The sequence below is a fragment of the Poecilia mexicana genome, unplaced genomic scaffold, assembly GCF_051168715.1.
Source record: "Poecilia mexicana isolate PSO_F unplaced genomic scaffold, ASM5116871v1 scaffold_16, whole genome shotgun sequence".
In the NCBI taxonomy this organism is placed as follows: domain Eukaryota; kingdom Metazoa; phylum Chordata; class Actinopteri; order Cyprinodontiformes; family Poeciliidae; genus Poecilia; species Poecilia mexicana.
In genome coordinates this window covers 4,019,550-4,038,621 of record NW_028263385.1, presented here as the reverse complement: position 1 = coordinate 4,038,621, position 19,072 = coordinate 4,019,550, and the positions used below count along the sequence as shown (strand labels likewise).

Genomic DNA, 19,072 nt, shown 5'->3' with positions numbered 1-19,072 from the left:
GTTTTTACATGGGAGCGCATGTGGGCTGAAGAGCAGGAGAGGCCTGGGCGAGAGGTGAGGACGAGTCAGCCATTGAACACCATCAAATAAAACGTTATCTAATGCCTGCACTGACACGGCCCGCCAGAAAATAAGTGCACTCTCTATCGACTGAAAGCTCTGCTGCGTTTTTGCTCGCTAAAGAAACACTTCTTACTGATGCCGTGAGCCGAGTTTCTACATCAGAGCAGAGAAATGCTTTTCAGATGCACTTTAAAGAGGCATGAGGGCATCTAAATGCTCTCTGAGCTCAAATTTAGTCCGTCTGAAGACCTTTTCATAATTCCAAAAGAAAAGATATAGGCCTTTAAAGTTTCTTAGACTAAAGGGTTTTCATCATAGACAAAGTAAACGCTCTTAAATGTAAGTCCAGTTACCGCCAAGCTTTTAGTAGTCACTCATTTTGTCCTACTTCTTCCTAGAGCAAAGCAAGTAACTGAGACAAGCCTGGTAATGTGTCATTTGTTTTCTTCAACTAAACCACAGATAGAAATCAACAGGAACTATGAAAACACCTGACAAGTGATTCTGAAAGCCTTTCAAACATCACAGTCTGTCATCACAAAGTCGAAAGTTACAATCTGACTTTTCTCCACCGACTGGCAGATGAATCTGAATCTTAGCCATTTGCTAAACTGAAGATGTTTAGCTTGGAGAGGATTTCAGATCTCAGATGTATAATCTGATTGGCTTCTGGAGTTATTTTTCTGTTTTAAATCACCAAAGACAAACTTGATGTTGAACTTATTTGGAAACCCTGCAGCTGCAATGTTGTTAAATATTGATAAGAGTAACCCACAATTCTTTCCACCTTCTTTCATGTCCATCATCGTGATGTCGCAACCAGTCGCCCAGAGTGATAGACTCAGTCACTATCAGGCATGGGCATCAGTGGCTGTGAAACTCCATCCAACTAGTCAGACATGTTAACAGCACAGCGAGCTTGAAGTCATGGCACCTAAAAATACAACACTGCATCCTGCCACCATCAGTCTCTACAGAGAAAAACATGCTGTAAGCATTTGCATACTGTTGCAGGAACAAATTTGTTACATTTCCAACAAAGTTTGTTTTTTGTTTTTTTTCCCAAAGTGGACATATTTTGAGAGCTGAAACTGACCAATCAGAACAGGAGGTTTTGGTCTGCATTTTAAAGGAATGTGTAAGCAAATAGAGGGACCATCATTAGAACATTAACAGGCCTCTCACACTATTGCCTTTGTGCAATGTGTTTCTATGACCTAAGAAGATAAGGATCTAAATTCTCCAAACCATCGCCTTTCTACACATATGAAACTCTGGAATATGTAACTGGATCTTCAGCTAAGCCAGACTGTCAAGATTTCTGGACATGTTGAAACATTTAATAGCTACAGATAAAGCTTCATGTCACAAAGGACAAGAGTACAACAGTTGTTGGCCAATATGTTCCAAGTGTTATAAACTTACTTAGCCAGTAGGACAGAGTCTCCCAGCAGCAGATCATCACACTGCACACAAATTTTGTTGCTTGAAATCCTGAAGGTGATGGTAGCACAGACAGAAAGAAAAGAAAAGAAAAAGAAAAAAGAAAATCGGCATTTAGCGAAACCCATTTTGCCATTGCCATCGTAAGATTTTCTAATACTGTGTAGCACTAGCCTGAAAAGCAGACACAGAAACATAATTTATTCTGCACTTATGCACCATCGCTATCATCTAATTCTACATTATGCAGACACTTAACCAGCACTAATGAAGATTTACTAACCACAGCATGTCAACTGGTTTCAGTCACCAAAATGAGACAATGTCTGGCCTTAGCTTCTAATTAATAAAGTCTCTAATTACTTGACCCATTTCCTTATGCTTAGACCCACATCAACTTTTTGATATGCCAAGATGAATGGATAGGTAAGAAACAGCATGAGAACCAATTACAAAATATTTTCTTTCAAATTATTGGAAAAAAAGTAAAGCTAATCAAGAGTAGGGAAATATGAATGCTAAAATTCTGTGCCTGAATAAAACTCACATGCAAGAACAGATGGAGTGCGAGTTGTTATATTAATTTCCAAACACACATACATGGAGTCAGAACTGCATAACACCTCAATACGAAAGCATAAGACATTGTGCAACTTCCAAGAGGTTGAAAAGGATTGAGATTCTTCCACCTCCTCCTACCACTTCTTCTTCTTCTTCTCTCCCTGGAAGCTTTCCCAACTCTGAGTAATTGCTATTGTACAACAGAAGAGGAACGAGGATGAATAAGCAGCCTCCCTCTTACGGCCCCGTCCCTTCATTTCCAAATAGTCTTTCTTCACATTAGCTTGTGGCTATCTTAATGAGCCCTGCAGCAGATGGTCCCATAACAACACCACAGCTGTGCAACTGTAAAATGATGCCACGCCCCAGTAGGAAGAGGTTCATGTGCATTAAAATATTCAAATGAGGCTGTAACCTCTGAGATTTACTAAAAGTTGATAAAAGGTGTAGGAGGAATTTTATTGGGGAAGGCCAGAACGATGAGTAGAGATGGGCACGATAAGGACAAATGCAGGGATTTCAGATTAGAGAAAAGCAGAGAAGAGTTGGAGTGTAGAAAAGACAGGAGAAGAAGAAGTTAGCAAGATGTCAGAGGCTTGGGTGTAGCGTTTCAGCTCCTGGCTCTGCTGCTTGCCATTTCAGCTGTGCCAAAACACCGGCCAGAAGCCCCTGCTCTCACGCCATCGTAACCCTGTAAGCATGGTGGCAATGACACATGTTCTGATCATAAAAATGACAACTGAAAATCACCCAATTTTCATCACACACGCCCCCTCAAAATGTGCACAAATATACCCTACAATGTGATTAGCAAAACATAAACACACAAAATACTGAGATAAATCACAGTTTCTGTCCATATCTAATCTACACCACATGGCTATTTTACAAGACTTTTATTTTCAAAAATCTCTGTGGTCACCGAGTCAATCCCACGTCATTTATCAGTGATGATCGTCATAAATTTTGGCACCACAAAGATGTAGCTGAGCCAGCATTACAATGGGAGAAACAAGGCAAGCGTGGAAGCCAAAAACGTAAGTCAGTAATTACTGAGCTGCGTCAAGGACGACGACATCTGAAGGAATGTGGTGCCGCTGCTGCTGAAATGTGTTGGAATTCCAACAAGGGAAAAGGTTCCAGCAGTGACGTTCATTACTTATGCATGCTTCTTGATGTCTTTCAGCATGCAAGAAGAAATAAAGAGTTACAATGTATAATAAATCAAGTTATTATAACCACAGACATCAAAGCCAGCAGTGTGAGTGTGCTTTAGTTCTCTTCTTTTCTATCCCCTCTTTCTGGGTAATAAGAATTTAACAATCCGGTAGTTGCTGTGACATGGCATAAGTGAGACATAGTGAAAGTTAAAGTACAGGTATACTGTAAGTCAGCAAAAGACTTTCCACTTATTGAGGTTTTATGAATAACAATAAATGTGTCAGAAGTGGCGTACTCCCAAATTTTAAAGCAAGGAAACTTATATAAAACATCCTCTAAAAGATGTTTTTGTGGTGTGTTGTAGGGGAGCAACATTTCTTGATCCAGCTCCTAACTGCTATATTCTTCTCACTTCCCTCTTTTTTTGCTATTGCATGGCAGTGTTTTCAGAGCTCTCTGGCAACACCACAAGGCAGACCTCCTATGAAACCTACAGAGTGTAGACTGCAGTTTGAGTCATTGAACACTGGAACCTTAATCTAAGCTGAATATAATGCTGTCGATTCAGATTCTCAGTAATCCTCCTGGTATCTGCAGCTCTTACTGGATTTCCACTGATGTCAGTAACCTTGTAGTCCAGCTGGGTTACAAAATACAGAATTTGTGGTTATGAAATGTTTCACATACATGTGATGCAGTGTCCACTGCTATTACACATATCAAAAGTAGGCCAGGTTATGCATTTCTAATAAACCACAAGAGGATAGAGCGGTGTGGAAGGTCTTAACCATCTGCAATCAGTTGCTAAGCTGAAAAGTAGTGTTTCTATGTATTGCTCATCAGGAAAACAATACAAGATGTTATTGCCTCACAGTTACATCAAGACTGACAGAAGCAGATGATACTAGAGTGATCATTCCTTGGCATCCCTGGTAAAAATGTAGAAATAAAATCATAAATTGAGAAAGATTAGTCCTCCAAAATGTTTTGGGTGTAAGTTGCATTTTACCTAGATGGATGCAATGGGTCTTGATCTAGGAGCAAAGGCCTTTGATCCCACCACATGCCCACTGCAATGTCTACTTAGTTGGCTTTTTCTAAGGTGACCTTTGGTTGGTAAAGATTATTCTAAAAGATTTAATCTGGAAAGAGTGTAGTAGTAAAAGAGTTCCAATGACACAAAGGAAGTAAGATCCATCAGGGAAACATCATAAAAACTCAGATGAATGTATTAGGAACTGGAGATTCAAGAAGATTTTAGGATCTATCATCAAAATATATTTTACATGCCATCTGTGTTTTATTTGCTCATCTCTTCCCATATTGCAGAGAAAACGGGGTCAGATTTCCATCTCAGCTCCAAAGCTGGTCTTTCCACTAAATTCTTCTTAGGCAACTGGATATATTTAGTGCTGAATAAGATATTTTTAGGATAAAACAAATCAACAGAGGGATTTACCACTCTGATTCGTTTTACTTTATTTATACATCCGTTCTGGTTTTATGTAACAAATCTTTGGAGTATGCTAGACACAAAGAGGACAAACCTGGGTATAGCTCAATTTTTAGCAGCTACTATTTATTCCACCTTTAAGTCATCACCAAAATCTACTATTTTTATTTTTTTGTTTTCAGTCTAGATGGGAAGGTGAGCATTCACAACGGCCTGCCACGGAGTCCTGTGACCTTTCAAAGTACAGCACAGTCTCTTTAAAGTTCAGGCCACCCTGCCCAGAATCCATCATTAAAGAACACAAAGGAGGAATTTTCTGCAGCTGTCTGTTTATGTGGCGCGTGAATGGAAAGTCTGTGGTAAACCACAGAGGGATGGATTCAAATTGAAGCTGGACTGACAGTCAGCAGAAGGAGCAAATTTTGGCAAACAAGAATTTGGGATCAAACATTCTGCTTAAACTTGGCGGCTGTGCGCTGCTCTTGTGGTGTAAACGGAGACCAACAGTTGCCACTCAACCAGGCAGCCACAACAAAACAAGCATTTTCTTTGCAACATAACCTTCCAAGGTTTCAAATCACATTTCATTAGAAACACCACATAAACAAGTCTACAAACTAAAAGTACAACTTGAAATTAAACTGAGATATGAAATATGAGTCTTTTAAATCCTAACAAGGCACCTGATTCAAATTATCTAGATAAAATCATGTTTTAAAACAAATGTCAATCTTTTCCATAAAATTTTCCTCTCAGCTCTGAGATTTGCATCCTGTAGTTGGTACGGACTGCATGCGAGTCTACAGCAGCAGATTATCAAAGCAAATCTTGTACTGAAAGTTGGCACAGAATGTATAAGTGTGTTCATAAAGTTTCTTATGTTACATAGTTTTATTTTTTTGGCCATTTGTTTGCCATGTAATGAAATAAAACTTTGAGGTTAATTACGTACGGAGAATATTCCATCCAAAGCCTGGTTTAAGGTTCTTCAGCAGATCGACACAGAGCTTATGGTGTTGCCCACGCAAGTGACCCATGTCTGGAAGGTGTTGGAGGAGATGCGTCTGACCAATGAACCGACTGAATCTGAATGTTTCAGCACAGCTTTACAAATGAGAAAAGGGCATATAGCTGCAGGCAGAGTACTGGTTATTTAGCATTAAAAGCAGAGTTAATACACCGACGGCCTGCTTGTTCCAAACGAAATTCACATTTAGGTAAAATATCTTGTTCTACCGTCTTCACAGCTGATTGGTCACAGGTTTTACGGTCCGTCTTATTTAAGGAGGTTCTTGAAATCTTTATATTTCTGATGTCTCTGCTGCATTATGGGTAACACTATTATTCCCATTAACAACTGAATATATTATATGAACATTTGCAGTTGTTTTAAGCCTGATACTTTAGTGTGCAAAAAGAAAATGAGCATCACAAGATTGTTGGTACTAAATTGTTATTTTCATACCAGCTACCAGGTTATTTTCTATTCACTTCCAATGAATAACATGTTTTATTAGAGCATTAGAGCCTAATGCATGCCCCCAGAAAAGGTGTATTTGTTTTTGACTTAGGCACAATTATGGATCCTATATGGCAAACTCAGGCTCCTTTCTGTGGTAATCATGAATCTAGATGAACAAAAATTAATTGTGAGGTTTCTCAAGGCTCTGTTCTCGGGACACTTTTATTTTACATACATACATACATACATACATACATACATACATACATACATACATATATATATATATATATATATACACATATATATATATATATATATATATATATATATGATCCCCCTAGGTCAGATTTCAACACATGGCTTTATTTCTCTGCGTCACCACATTACTAGAGCTGACTACAATCTATATCAGTGACTAATTAAGTGATATTTTTTTTTACTATTTAATTTCAAATAAGCAAATTTCCTTTGGGGAACAACAAAGTATATTCTATCCTACTCTATTTTATTTTCTCCTGCTTAACACAGATAAGACAGAATTTGTTTTTGGTTGCAGAAATGCAATAGAGGTCAGAACTGCTCTAGACTCAACTGGGCCACAGAGAATGCATGAAACCTTGGTGCCATTTTGGTCTCAAGCGTACATTTTAACAACCTCGATGTCTATTACAGAATATTCTCAGAATAAAGAGCTTCTTGCCAAAAACTACCTTTATTTTCAGTATGTTTAGTAATTGCAATGGTGTTTTTACCAGTTTCTGTAAAAAATGATGCATAGTCACTGAAACAGCCTAAAAGCTCTAATAGTTATGTGTAATTACTGAATCATATGTTTGTTTAATATTTATAGGTTCTGAATTAACACTTGCTGATGTTTGACCTTTTGTTGACCCTCCACCAAAATCTTAGAAGTTGGTCAAATTAAGACAAGAAAGAAGACAAACTGTGATTTATTGCTCCATCAATACCCAGAGAGGCTCCCATAAGGCTTAACTTTGTCAGATGGTAATTTCTGCCACATTAACAAAGACATAACAGAAGCTTCTTGATGGCTCCCTTTCTAATGATTATGGTTTATTTAAAGAAACAAACATAGTGACTCTCTCTGGAGACAGACATTACTCTTAAAACATCCTTTCATATAGAAGAAAGCATTTTATGCAAATAAAGCAACACAATGTCTTAATCAGTTCCCCTGAAGGCTTTTGGCTAAGAGAAAAATATTTTCAAATGACATTCTAAGAAGTAATTTGTGGCATTTCTTCTTAATTTTGTCACCAGTTTTATTTCTGAGCCCTCGATGTGACTGACTCTGCACATCAACAGATCACCTGTCAGACAAGCAGAGTGGGTGGAAAGAAAAGCTGCTGCAGTCTGGATTTTCCATTTAATTAAACTAAAAATTCTGCAAGCTGGTGAACTATTGTCATTTTAGGAGCTTGGTACAATGAGAGAAAGGTAAACAGGCAAAGTTTGCCAGATGGTTAAAATGAGATGGCACTACATACCTAGGTTGTTCAGAGTAAGGCATCATGCATGTTATATGACCTACACACATGAACAAAGAAGGAAGATTTTTTTCTTAATTTATAACTTGGATTTGAAAAATATACCCAGGTATCATGTTAAGTTTGAATATTAGCTCACCAGCCATAAAACATCCACAAAGCAGCTAAGGTTCTCTTCTCAATTCATATTTGCAGAAAAGCACAACAATAGATGCATAGACATTTCAAACATAAGAAAATCTACCTTTATATCAACATGTCACAAAAGGGACATATTTGTATACCCATGTTTGTGTTTTTGATTAGTGATAGTTATAGTGAAATGAATACCAGTTGAATACTTTGAATACTGGTTACTGAAGAATTTCTTCAAATGCCCAAAAATACTTTCTCAAACCAATTTAGCACAAAATCCTATTAGAATCAGATGTATAGAAAGGTGTTATCTAATATTTATTAAAAGTCAAGCACATTTTACACAAAAGAAAAGCAGAAGTATTAAAGTCGGGTCCAAACGAATGATTTGATGGCAAAATTAAGGAATTAAAAACATAAAGAAGGTATTGATGGAGAAATTATACAATAAACTAATTAACTACAAATATTTGCACTTAAAATTGTCCTGTTTTTCTGATTTTATCAAATTTGAATGTTAGGAAACTTTAAATATTTACTGCACCACTCAAAATAAGAAAAAAATAGCAAATTATGAAAAGGTAATTTGGTAGTGTAATGATATTTTCTGTGTCTCACAATGATGCCACTATATTCATATGCTACCAATTCAGACATAAGACGTCATTTGATTTGGATGACATTCGGGTCTTGATTTGCATTTTTCACAGAAGCTCTAATTCAAGAGCTAATTCGAGAGGTTAAGCAAATGACCAGGTTAACTTCAATAATGGACAGTGTTGACCAGCAACGGGCAACACCGTCTTGTTTCCCGGTAAACAATGTTGACATTTTGTACATTTCATACTGGGATGCAAGTGTTGGACCAATTACAGAAAAACATCTGGTTTTGTGTTCATCTTTATTCTACTTTCTTATTATTATTTTGGATTCTTTTTACATTCAAAATAAAAAATTGTGGAGTGCAATGGCTATCTAGTCATAATTATATTGTCCAGATACACCATGCAGTTGTCATCAATGTAAACAATTACACCAATTTTCACCGTTAAAATGAATAAAAATGCACATTAACTTGAACTATAGGTCAGTTTATTATTATATTGTATTTTATTTATTCTTTTACAAATTGGATAACTGTCCTCCTGACTGCAAAGCAGCAACTGATGAGCTCATCCAAACCACAGGATGTCTAACACAAACACAGATAAACCAAGAAAAAAAAAACACCATCAAGGCAGTCTTCATCCTGCACAAACATAATCAACATCCCTCTTCACAGTAGAAAAAAAACACTCAAGCTACCACTTCACAAAAACACACAAGCCCCTGTCTTCCTAAAAGTGGGTGTACATCACCTCCTCAAGCTTTGAACAGAGGATCCCCCTCCATATCTTCTTCTCTTCTCATCATTTGCTCATTAGCCTAATTGATGTTTAACCTGTTGATCAGCACTTTATGAGCGCTGAATTAGGAGCTTTATGAAATACAAGAATCAGTTCTGGGTAAGAGAATAGGTTTTGGTTTTTTGCTTTACATCCATAAACAGTACTTCTGTCTTCAAGTTACTAAACAGCAAAGCTGCACTGCCAAATCCTGTTGACCCAGCTATAGGTGAGCACAAAAAAAAAAAAAAAAAATCACCTTTACAGCTGGCTATCACAGCTGGGTATGACTGATAACTGTTTCCATTATCAATAATTTACTGTTTTCCCAGACAGCATTAAAAGGTCAGCAAAATGCTATTAGTCAGGAAAATGCCCAGGATTTGCTCCAACAGGTGGACGAAAACATCTGGTAGTGTTGTCTGTGATGATGTGGAAGCCAAGAAAAAGAAAATGGATTAAAGGCCTGTCCAACTGCATGTTTGGGTCCATTTTCAGTATAGTTGTAGTGAAGGTTCACGCTCAAACTAAAGAGAAACTCTGACAGATGCTCTGCCCGGAAGAGGCGATATTTTAACAAAAGATAAAATAAAGATTGTTTTTACATTGAAGTAGGAAATTCTGATTTCTAAGTTGAGATTGAACGCCCACCTAAGTTGTAATTTTGACTGAGAAACACAGAGATTTAACAGCCAATATGACCGTTCATTAAACCAGAGGCACATGTAGTGCTTTACACATTATTTGTGAACTGGCTCAGTCTGAATGAATATAATAGAGAGAGGTAAGTAATAACTAGCTTGCGTTGCTAATATAGCACATGGAGTTAGAGAGTTAGGGAACAGCAAATGGCTAAAATCTGTGAATATCTGATCCCGCCTCCAAAGCTTGTCTATTTTACAGTTTCTCTCAGTCGCTTTGGTGCATTTCTCAGAACAGGATTAAAAATGTTAAAAAACACCCCACAAGACTTGAGTATTTTGAGGGGTTTTGCCATTATGTGTAACCATGGCAACAAGTTTATTTTAGAACAAAGAGAAGCTGATTAACATCTCAAAATATCAAGTCATAGGTGAACGACTGCCTCAAATCTCAGACAAGTTGAAAAGGAGGCTTCATGGATGCAGAGCAGGACCACAGAGACAAGGAAGAAGTTCAGTCCATCTCACACATTGATCATAAGGGTCATTAACCTGACTCCAAAGTCTCTCTGCCCAGTTTTTCCCAGTGATTTAAATGGAAGTAGCAAAAGCAAATGAGGCTGATTAGCAGTGTTGCTACCAGAGATCCTGCCTGCCCACAAAATCACCATCCACATCAACATATTGAAGATACGAGTCATGATATTTAATTTCCCTTTCAGATAAAAAAAAAAACTTATTTTTTTTTTATTATCCGTTTTGTTAAATGCTAGTGGCCTTTTTCCGTTTCTCTGATAGGTAGACAGGAGGAAGCAGAGGGAACAGTGAAAGACATGCAGCAAAGGTACAGAGGTCAGGAATCAAACCCAGGACAACCACAACCAGGACTTTAGCCTCTGCCGTACGGGTCGACCGCTCCACCCACTGCACCACACAATGCCCCAGGACAAAAAAAAAATTTAACTGCAGTGGTATGGTGTGAATTTTCAATGTTTACTGGTAGGATAATTTCCAAGAAGATGGTCACTGGTCAGGGCCAATAAAACTAAAATTTGTCAGATCTGGTCACTCCTTTAAACACCAGTTAATAAGAGTCACTTAACAGAAATTCTGTATTTATTTATTTTTACTCTAGTAGGAACATTTTCCAGTTAAGCTACTACTGCTGGTACTACTCCTACCCACGTTATGTCTGACTGCGTTTTGGAGTTTTGACCACTGATGACAGCAAACAGTGAGTCATGTGTCTTTAGTCAACAAGCTTTGCTTTGTTTGCTTCTAATTTGGGCCAATGAAAGTAAAGAAAAAGTCAAATCCAGGAATGTAAAACAGTGAACTTTTCACCAGTAGAGGTGAAAGTCTTGCCAGGTGCGGCTCCCAGTGCGCTGCATGGAGCTGGTCTGGTCACGAACACAGAAGGGAGGCCATTTGGAAATCACAGCAGGGGGAGCGAGGATTGTAAGGTGAGGCTTTCTGCAGCTACTTCTCGCATTAAAAAACTGATGTCCCCCTCTTTGTACAGAAACACCTTTAGCTTTGAGTTCCATTAGTGGAGAGGGAGCGAGGACATTTCTTCCCTGTTTCACTGTGTCAGGGTAAAGCGTTACCCTGCAATGATTGAATCATAGCCATAATAGCAGAAGGTAGAGGCCTGCTGTGTTACTGAGTTCTTCCTGTTCTCCTCGCTCAGCGTGGGAACAGCCACGGACAAAATCTGCCCTGGAATCAGCACACAAAAAGAGGCCATGAAAGCAACACAAGCAGAGCAGGTAGTAATTGCTCCTTTCTGCTGCTTCTCCTTTCCATTCATTTAAGCGTGGCTTGTGGTGCGAGACTTTCAGTTTGACGGCAGACAAGGGGGCATGCTTGTCTAACCCGACATACAAGAAAGGCTTCTGCGCCGTTGTGGGATGAATGCACGGTTCAGCTGCAAGGGAACGCGCAGAGAAACACATCTCCGACACTGATGCTGTGGTATTGGACATGGCTAAGGTTGAGCTGAAAAGGTAAACAGGTAAATCAATGAGGTGGCAGGTGACTCACCCTGCGCAACATGGAAGCTGCATTAACAACTCACCTCTATTCAGAGCAGAGACTCTCCATCTTCCCTTTTAATTTTCATCTCGTTTTTATTTGGGGGTACAGAAACATAAAACACTTTACATGCACAGATCGCTGCGATTATTAAACCTCTTCAACATCCAGAGTGACCAACAAACACATTAATTAGTACATATGAGACCTCAATTAGTGCTCAGAGCTCCACATTATACGAGTTTAAAAGTCTTCTTGACTAATGGAGAGCTCTGGAATATGTGCCAAGGACCAAATTTATGAAGCTTTATTTGCTCATGAGTTCAGCTCTGATTAATGGAGGACTGTCTGAAAGCTGACGACATTACCAAGTGGTGGGATTTTATGTTTTAAGCAACGACTGTGCTCATTCCAACTCTACTTTTGAGATTTAAATGACCTTTCCCCTTTGAGCTATTGGGTCATTTTTCAGACCCTCCTGGGAAATTACGGACCAGAGTTTCTGATGAGGATTACATCTGCCAGCTCTGAGGGAACTCTGTTGTGAGAAGGCAATAATCAACTCATTTCAGTTTAAAGTGCAAAAGCTAAAAAAGATTGTACAGTCGGGAATGGTGTAGGTTTTATGATGTAGTTTCCATGTAACCAAACATTTAGAGGAAACGCTAACCGGTGGAGCTGTTTCAAACTAACTAATCCTTTTTAAAACCTGTACACCCACTCGCCTGTGGTGGCGCTGCACCAAGAACCACTGAATGAAACAACATGAAAATCTCTGAAGAAGATACTGAGTGCAACTTACTGTGTCACAAAGTGTAAATAAAAATGGGGTGGTGTCAGATTTTAACGTTTGTAGGATTTCTCTTTGGAAAAAGACATTTGTCCATATAGCGCCAGACTTCGTGTTTGTTTTGGTTGTATTTACCCAAAATGCCCTGCACTATAGTCTGCTACCTTCTTTTGAAGTGGTCTGTAGAGCGCTTGCATCCACATATGCATTCAAACCGCACCATAGTTCACTTTAACAGATCTAAAACCTTGCTCTGAAGCAGAGGATAGTTCACCCTTTTGGTTCGCATCAGAGTTTGATTACACATTCATACCTCACCAAATGAACCAGACTTCCTAACAAATTACAGCTTGATTAAAGCAGATCAAACAGGGTTGATGTGAATGACCCAAAATGTCTAAGCAGCTCCATTTTGCTGTTATAAATGAAAATATGTTAAAGATTTGAACTAAAAAAAAAAAGGGTCTTTGCTCTCCACTAAAGAACAAGAAGGCAAACTGACATTGATCAGAATATCATGAGATTTTACAGGAAAATGACAGTTATTAAATAAGAATTAATAAGCAGAACAATAATCTATCTGCAGTCTCCAACACCTGATTCCAGCTGCACTCCACCGAGATTACTGGGGACCACACAGGTGTGTGTTCAGATACGCTCTCTCACTTGGACTTGCCCATGACAGACCCTGACCATTTCTAATGCATTCAGAGCGCAACGGCTGACTGCCTGTCTTTGAAATTCAGCAGGAAGCAGCACCGGGATGGAGTGATTACACTTATTTAAATTAGTGTTTTGACTGAAGTCACCTGGCAGCTACAAACCCAGCTTGATTTCTCCATAAAACCTTGATTTTCAGAATTTAATTTCAAGATTATTTTCAAGAGAAAACAGTCTCCTTATGAGTTGCCCTCCATGGAGCTTTACTCCATCAATAAAAAGCGGAGTACAGCTTTCCTGCGGTCACGCTTCTCAGAGACACAAAAGTCCATTACTCAAGCTGAGCCTATAAGTTATCTTGAGCTTAAGCCCTCTTTCACTGAACAAGTCCAGCTACAACATTTAGTTCAATATGTGGCTGGTGACACTGTGTGAGTAAATGCTTTAAGGGGAAGAGCCCTACAGAGATTTAGATCCTCGCTACTGCAGGAACACAATGTAAAGAGAGGTATCAGACTGCACACCATCAGCTTTCTGTCCATTCCGCCAAGATGCACAAGATATTCCCGATTTAATCCAAAGGAGAACATGACGGTCGTGTAGGATTTTTTAAACTTGAGAAATGGGTCAGTATAAATGAGCATCAGAGAGGACTCTTCGCCCAGTTTCACATGGAAAGAAAAGAGGAGATAAAAGAGCAGCAGGGGGTCAGCACTCCCATTAGCTTTGGCATCTTGTCAGAAACAGCAGAGAGAACGCTGGTTTATCAGACAATCCAGATTGTGCTCATACCTCTGACAAAAGGGGATCCATGGGTGGGTGTTGTAATCCTCCTACTCCAGACTTAGTTAATTATTTGTCATTTTATGCCTTTACTGATACAATTACTGTAGAAGGTGTTGAGGATTTACTTGTGCAACTATTGTGTGGAACTAGGTGCTACACTCAATGGGACTCGTGCAAGTTGTTTGGATGTTTATGAGGATGAGTGTTAAAATGCTGACAGCTTCAAAAATGGGTCAAAGGGCCCAGCAGGTTTCAGTTCGTTTTATTTTGAACTCAAAATGAAGGGAAAACACGAGAGACGACAGATGATTTGACATCAGCAAGTTCAGATATATGGATTAAGTTCTGACACCGTCTTGAAGATTTCACTTCAGAAGCTCTGATCTGGTACTCCCCGGACTGAAGCTTTCTCATTGCTTCAAACTGTTTGGATAGAACAGGTTTATCTTCATATGAAAGTCTGAATGTGTAATTGTTGTGTAAATATTAAACAAGGTTTACCTTATTTGCCTTTCTGGAGTGCAGTGATTTAACGCAAGAAAGTTATGACCCTTCTCTCATTTAGTTGGACTAGCTGTCACTTCACTTGTGTTTTTTTTTTTGTGGAGAACTTTAAAATTAAGCAATGCTGGGGCTTTTTTTACATGACAAACTTGAACTTCATGCTCTGTCCAGCAGTAACAAAAAAGTAAAAAATTCAGGGAGTTTTAGGGAAAACTTCAACTTCTTTCTGGAGAACTTGTTCAGCTGCAGGAAAGCCTGCAGCCAAATCTGTAGCAATCTGTTATTGAATGTAAACCTACTGATTTCCTTCCCTGTATCCCAACCATCAAAACATTTTGAAAAGTTGCATCAGGTATGGGTTGTGGGTTTGCATCTCAGGTCATCGCACAGGTCAGCACAGCCAAAAACCAGCAAGTACTTCTTTATGGTATGGCTCAATTTATGATTTGGTCAGCTGACTGACATGTTTAAAAAGAATAAAGGTTTTATCAAAGAAGATCACCAGTCTTAATTTTAAATCTTAGTGACCATATTTATACCAGCAATTCTAATTTATTTTGCTTTAGTTCAACTGAAGAATGAAACTATGTAAAATGGAGGAACTTTATGGAAAATTTGGCCAAATTAAGGCACTGTTTGTGTGCAAATAATGCGTGAGAAATAAACAGATGTACATAAGCTGCCAAGTTCCAAGTTCCAAGTACTATGCATGATGTAACCAATATGCTAGTTGGCACATGACATCATGGTATATATTTTTAAAGACTTTATTCAAAGTTGCCAACTTTTCCTCAAGCCTCCCTTCATTTTTTCACCATCATTCTTCCCATATAAATCTTTCTCCAAATAAGGAAAATGCCTGAACTCAAAGCTAAACACCTATTATCCACAAGAGTGCTTTCTGATTGGTCGTTCTTGGAGTGTACCAAATTTCTGCAACGTTTGCATGTCAACAGCTACAGATTATACAACATAACTAAATCAGTTATTCTACATAACTATCTGATCTTAAATACCTCATCTAAAGACAAGTTCATGCTCAGAAATTATTGGTTGTTTGAGTAAATATGTTGTTGCAAAACAAATGTAGGACAATTGTCAAGCATAGGAAATTATGAATTCATTTCAATGACTGCAGGTTTTTCCTGACAGTCTAATGGTGCTTTCACACCAGTCCTGTTTAGTCTGCTACAATCAAGCTTGTGTTTGTTAGATTGGTTTGTTTTGGTGAGATGTGAATTCACAATCAAACTCTGATGCGGACCAAAAAACGCAAACTGTGGTCCACCTAACAACCTAGGTCTCGGTTTGGTTGAAGTGAATTCTGGAGAGGTTTGAATGCATCTGATCTGGAAACCGCTCCAAAAGCGGGAAGTGAACTAATTCTCAGGGTATTCTGGGTAAATTCAAACCAAACACTCGAGTCAAGTCTAGTGCAAGAAAGAGAAGTGGCTTATCTTTTACCAAAGTCAAAAGATAAATTCTACAACTGCCAAAATTTGAGGCCATTCCATTTTTGTTTACATTTGTGAGGAGGAAGTTGAGCGCAGTGTCTTCTTCAGAGGTTTTTATGATGTTCCCTCCAGTGTTTACTGGTGCAGTGCCGCCACAGCCAAAGCAGGGCACAGGTTTGTTTGAAACAGTGCAGTGAGAAAGTACACCGCACCAACTGAGAATGCAACCATTTTGCACCCCAACTGAACCGAGTCACCGGAGAATCAGATGTGAAAACACCCCAAATCTGAGGTCGAGTTCTTACAAACAACCAACGTCAGACGTTCCCTGGGAAAATCCTGCACCATCTTCTCTGAATTTAGTCAATTTTCCTCAACCATGAGCAATTCCTCAGCTGCCTCCTTTTGCTCATTGCATCTTCTCAACCGCCGATTCTAATAATGAGTACATGAAGGACCAAAACTTGGAGTACATTCATACTTATCTGTTGGCTCTGTCTGACATGATTCTGAAACTTCCATTGTACAGTGTAACATGAGTTCCTAGAAGGATTTTATCACATTGAGCTTGTGCAGTGTGATATATTCAAGACCAGTAAGATTTTTGAACTCCTACAACATGTGTCAGGCTTGTAGAACAAGTCTAGGACATCAAACAGGAAATATTTTATTGTTCATTTAAGGAACTCACAGCAAACATAAACCAATACTTTATATGTTTCAATGGCAAAAGCTTTAACCACAGCAAAATAATCAAAAATTCTTCTGGTCAAACACATTTCACCATTTGGAAATAATCAATCTGACATGTAGTTCAGACAAAAAAGACAAAAATTTAGCTCACCAGAAATTGGGTATTATCTTGTGAGCAGCTTTTTAATTATGGAGCCATTTGTTGTTTTCCATTATGCATAAAACACTGTCTAGCAACCTGAAATTCACCCGCAGGTTTAGATGAAAAACTCATCTCATCCTTGTGCTGCACTGGATAATGATGTAATAGATAACTGTCCCTCCAGCCTGCCTGCCTCCTGACATGCAAGACTCTAGAGGCATTTTCCTCATTGTCTCCCTGCCTCTAATCCCAGTCACCTGTCTCTCTGAGATGCTGGAGGAAGGAAAAACGGACAGGATGTGCTTTTCTCACAGAGAGAAAACTCGATGCTGACTTGATGGGGGGTGGAGGGAGGCGTTGGGCTTAGGTGGCGAGAGGGTTTGGCTTTATTTGGAGTTATTGATGCCATCAATACAAGCAAATTCCACAAGTAAAATGGTTTCCGGGTTTAAGAAGGAAATTGGAAGTTTGATGGCACTCTCTCCCGGGAGAGAAGCAATTACGCACAGCAATGAGAGCACAATTATCGGAAATGGGCTCATGAAAGAGACACAAAACAGTTCAGCAGTTTAAAATATGACAAAGGGCATTTCTTGTGGGTTTTGACAGTAAATAAACATTATTTCAACAGTTACTATCTTTCCCCCCCTTCAAGGTAAAAAAAGAAAAAAAATTATATATATATAATATATGCTTTCTTAGCGTTTTGTCTGCTCACTTTCTCCACAGAGAGTAAATCTGTCATTTAACGCGTAAACGGAATTCATGGCGCGATAAAAAAAAAAAAAACTACAAAAAAAAGTTCTCAGTAAGGTAGCCTGAATGCGCTTTTCTCCAAGATGAAATCCATTTGTAGAAATGAAGAGGAATCGCGTCAGAACCAGGCTGACACTCGTCGTAAATCGTTTCTGACAGCTCCTAATGGAGTGTTATTGCTGTCACGCACAGCGCGCAACCCCACCGGCTGTAGCCGGAGACACGGCGCTTTACGAGCGGTCTGCAGAAGTGAAAGGTCCGGGGGAAGCAGTGGGGAGAAATCTGGCGTTAACTCAAAGCAACACTGAGGTTTGAGGCGTAAAGAGGATCTACAACCTCAGTTCTGGACGGTTTACAAACTCCGGGACAAACATGCAAATAGCTCCACAGAAACAACACCAGAACCAGCTCAGCGCCTGGGTACGCAGTTGTCAGAACTGCCCGAGCAAAGCACAGGAAGAGGCAAATGTGAAATGCAGACACAAGCTGTTGAGAAGAGACTTACCCTAGCAGTGTATCCACATCTGTTTGATGAGACTGGATGTTCGGAGCTCACACTTTGCTGCATTCAAAGCCTGGAGGTGATTTTTAATGAAGACGAACAGTAACTCTCCGCCGACTGCGGTGGCCACCAATCAAAATATTTCTTCCTACTTGATGTGCAATGTAACTATTTAGTTATGGCAAATGGTGCCTAATCTGTCCTGAGTGGCATTTCTCGCATGACTGACAGGGAGGCGCAGCCAATCAGCGCCAGCTGGCTGCACCGCTTCGACCAATCGCGTTGTGAGCGTGGAGTCAGTGGAAGGTGAGCCGAGAAGTAGGAAGAGCTGCTGGCGACATCATGTGTTCGCAGTTTATATCCATCCGCTTGTCATGTTTTGAGAGCAAGGACTTCACTTTCGCTACTTCTTCTTCAGAAATTCGCAGGAAGCCAGAGTCAATGAAGCCCACTTGATTTATACAAACACCCCAACCACTGTGGGCTGCAGATATTTAGTCTGCACAGCTGCATATAGGTCGCTTTACTGTTACATTTGCCAAATAAAGCAGATTGAGTGATAAAAATCACTAACACTGAATTCTGTTACGAAAATTTCTGCCATTATTATGTGCCTTCGCAGTTGTTACTTTTATATCCCACATGCTGTAAATAAGTGATACAATGTTAACGTCTAATTGCCAAAGTGTCCACTGTTATACGAAGTGAGAACGGGCGAGAGTCTGCTGTCCTATTTTCGCTGCTCGCGGCGGAAGAACACCGTGTTTACAGTGAGGAGTAACAGGGACGTCATTGTGACAGGCGCGTGTGACATCTTGAGAGTAGCAACACCTGGACGAAAGTGGCTGTTACTGGAGACCTAGAGTTTTCAGAAAACCTCAGCTAATATCTCCTTTTAACCGGTTTAGTGTCTCTACTTTAAACGGTATGTGTGTT

At 39.3% G+C, this 19,072-nt stretch overlaps 1 protein-coding gene across 5 annotated transcripts in view; it reads right to left on the bottom strand.

Moving 5' to 3' along the window:
* The window catches only part of mef2d (myocyte enhancer factor 2d), a 110,417-nt gene extending 91,755 nt beyond the window's left edge, over positions 1–18,662 (bottom strand). Inside the window, exon 1 of one of the 5 annotated variants that reach the window (XM_088013643.1) lies at positions 18,140–18,662. The gene's annotated coding sequence lies outside the window, so the exon portion shown is untranslated. The remainder of the gene's footprint in view (positions 1–18,139) is intronic. The other 4 variants (XM_088013649.1, XM_088013647.1, XM_088013646.1 and 1 more) reach the window with 4 other exon arrangements.
* Positions 18,663–19,072: the final 410 nt, after the last annotated feature.